Here is a 3,808-nt window from a genome sequence, read left to right as displayed (position 1 = left end):
GGGGGATGGGAAGAGAGAGGGGGGATGGAGAGAGAGAGAAGCCTGGGGTAGCACTTCTGTGAAGATATTTTGAAGGAGGGAGAGAAAGAGAGGCCAGGATAGCACTTCTTACACCGTGCATACTGTGTTAAAACCTCTTAACTGGCGCCCCTAAAAGGGGAATTTTTTTTTACTTGAACTTGAGGACAGCATACTTTTTTTGCAAACCAGAATACTATACATCATACTTATAGCACATGCATGAGCCTGGTCTCTTTTGAAAGATAACATTTAGAAGTTTCTGATACAACAAAGAAAGTTCACTTTTAGTGCTAATGAAATAGAGTAACATAGGTCTGAACTTGAGTTTTTCTACAGTTTTTCTGTAGTAGTTGCAATATCGAAAAGTATATTTACAAAAAAATTAGCATGGCTGAAAAAACACCATAGCCTGAAGTCTTGTAGTACATGTCCAAATTTCATAAAAATCCGTTAAGAAATTAGTGATATAGAGCGATTTTGGTAAAATGTGAGAAAAAGAAAAGGTCTGCAAGTTTCCATTTTCTCATAGACTTTCGATTGTGACTTTTCTCCTAGATCCCTGATTGGAAAGCCACAGTCATTGGTTACAACCCTGTCCAATAATTTTTTAGATCGCCAAATGAATGACGGAGCTACTGTAGAGCGTCGGGAGTCGGGAGTGGTATTCGGAAAAAAGAAAAAGTCTGCTAAAGACTTTGGTGCACACCTCATATATCGGCATGTAACTCGAGAACCGCTGAACGGATTTTGTCACCTGAAACGGCAATTGACAGGCAACCAATAGGGCTTTAATATATGTATTGCATTACACCCGAGCCGCTAGAGGTCGCCAAAGTGGCATCGGGTGCCGGCGGGCAAATCGTCCTTAAGAGGGCCCGTATACGGGCCGTTGCATGTTAAGAGAGTGTATTTTTGTCTGTGTGTGTGAGAGAGAGAGTGCATGGCTGTCTGTGTGTGTATATATGTATGTCTGTATTTGTTCCTATGTGTCCAAGAGTGTATAATATGCTATAACTGTATAACTAAAGGCAGAACCCAGATGCAGACACAAACAGGCAGAGACGATGTTGAATAATATAATTTATTTAGAAACAGGAGTATGGTAACCAGGTCCTTAGACAGTCCAGGGAGTGAATGCGTAGCAGGGTAGTCAGACGAGCGCTGGGGGAGGGGGGGGCATACCTGTCAACCCTCCCGTTTTCCCCTGGATTCTCCCGTTTTGACACTTCTTTCCCGCCGTCCTCCCGTTTCAATATTTTCCCATAAATGTCCCGTATTTTCATTTTGCCCTTCAGTTCTTACTAAAAAGGCTACATTACCCGCTGTTAATACGACAGGCAGCAGCCTGGAGCCCCCGCCAGTAGGGACCCCCCCGAGGGCTGACATAATGGCTGTACTCAACAAAAGCGACCGCAATTCAAATGGATGATATGCAATGAAACGACAGTAGGAAACCCCCTTAGGGGCACTTGTGTTTGAAAAAAATAAGAAAATATTCACGTGTAAATGAAACTTTGAGCCAGCAATACCTACGTATAATAAACAAGCAAAATGAAGAGGATTTATCCATCTGGAGCAGAAAAAAGATGAGGAGGATAAAATAAAGAAATACAGTGGTAAGTAGAGCATAAAAGCTACTGTTTAGTAATGGTATAGCCTTAATTAATGGGTGAGATAGTTAAAACTCTCCAGCTAACATTAGCTATCTAGCTAGGTCTCACGTTGTTTTCAGACAGTTATCCTAGCTAGCTTACTGTAAAGGACAGGGACACTAAATTATCATGTTAGCATGTCTGATTATAACCTGAGCTCTGTTAATAAATTATGTTTCTATATTTTTATAACAACTGACTCAATCTCAATTTCTACAGCTTACTGTCATGGCTCATTTTAAATATTCCACAAGAGAACTATTCGGTACAGCCCTAGCACGTTTTTTAGTCAAAGGGCAGCAGAGACAAGTGATACACTTGAACGTGCTGTATCCAACCAACTCACTGCTTATCTCTTACAGAATGACGACCTAGACCCTAATCAGTCAGGCTTTCGGACTGGCCACTCCACAGAAACGGCCCTCATTGCGGTCACAGAGGCACTTCACCTAGCAAAAGCGAAAGGCGAAGGCCTCTCCTCTGTCCTGATTCTCCTACCTCAATGACCGCTCCTACAGTAAATTTCGCAGAGTAAATTTTACTCAAAATTAGTACATTTGACTAAAACAGAGTAAAATTTTACTCAGTTTGAGTAAAATGTACTCAGTTTGAGTAAAATGTACTCTGCGAAATTGACTGTGCACCAAGTGTCATGGAGAGGGACCCCCCCAGGGCTCGGTCCTAGGACCCCTTCTCTTCTCTCTCTACACTTAATCACTGGGTAACATTATCACGTCTCATGGCTTCTCGTATCATTGTTATGCCGATGATACTCAACTCTTCCTCTCCTTCCCTCCCTCAGATATCCACGTCTCTGAGCGGATCTCGGCCTGTCTGTCTGACATCTCCGCCTGGATGACAACCAACCACCTCAAACTGAACCTAAGCAAAACAGAATTGCTCCACCTGCCGGCCAAATCCTCCCCCCTGACCGACCTTTCCATCACAGTCGAGAATGCAGCTGTGACCGCGTCCCCGACCGCCAAGAACCTTGGTGTTGTCCTCGACGACCAGTTGAACTTCTCTGCTCACATTGCAGCGACAACCAGAACCTGCAGATTCCTCCTGAGCAACGTCAGAGGGATCCGCCCCTTCCTGACAAAAGAAGCCACCCAACTCCTCGTCAAATCAACAGTCATCTCCCGCCTCGACTACTGCAACGCACTGCTTGCTGGCCTCCTGGCCACTGCCACCAAGCCTCTTCAACTCATTCAGAACGCAGCGGCTCGCCTGATCTCAAACCTACCGAAGTCGGCCCATGTCACCCCACTTCTTAGGGACCTGCACTGGCTCCCCATTGCTGCACGAATCCGCTTCAAGGCCCTCGACCTGGCATACCGTGCAGCAAAGGGAACCGCTCCTGCCTACCTCCGGGCAATGGTCTCTAACTACACACCCTCAAGACCCCTATGCTCTGCATCTTCTGGCCGCCTCAGACCTACTCCTATCCGAGCTCCGGGAGGGTAATCAAAGAGAAGTCGCCTATTCTCAGTCCTTGCCCCACAATGGTGGAATGAACTACCCACCCCAGTTAGGACAGCCGAAACCAGTCCAATCTTTCGCCATCGACTAAAGACGCACTTCTTCAACCATTATCTGAAATAATGAAAAGAAAAAAGAAAAAATTCTAATCTAACCCTAACTAACCTTACTGTCATGCACTTGTCCTAATAAACTAACCTACACTGTAGCACTCAACACTTTGATGAACATTGTTAGTCAGCTGATAGAGTTGTGCCCTTCCTGATGACTTGTCGTACAGAACTTGTAAGTCGCTTTGGATAAAAGCGTCAGCTAAATGACTAAATGTAAATGTAATGTACAGGGACACAGGTAAGGTCTTACAATGGCTTAGTGATTATAACACTGCAGTTCAGCATTCAGTAACCCATACTTTTTGTGAACGTGTTTTTGATACTGCATTCTGTTGAACACACACCTCAGAACCGTACCTAATGAAAATTGGCTCAATTGCAAGAAAAATAATAGACAGTTACAATATTACATTCTGCTCAGCATAATTTGTATGCAAAATATTGTGGTTCCCTGCTTTAGTCTGTTGACACATTTCTATACTAAATGCTTTTGTAGTCAACACATTGACATCTTCTTCATAAAGTAATGCATGTTACACT

This window comes from Notolepis coatsorum (assembly GCF_963971535.1).
Source record: "Notolepis coatsorum genome assembly, chromosome: 16".
Lineage (NCBI taxonomy): Eukaryota > Metazoa > Chordata > Actinopteri > Aulopiformes > Paralepididae > Notolepis > Notolepis coatsorum.
The sequence above is the reverse complement of the archived record's forward strand: the minus strand, read 5'-3'. Positions refer to the sequence as shown.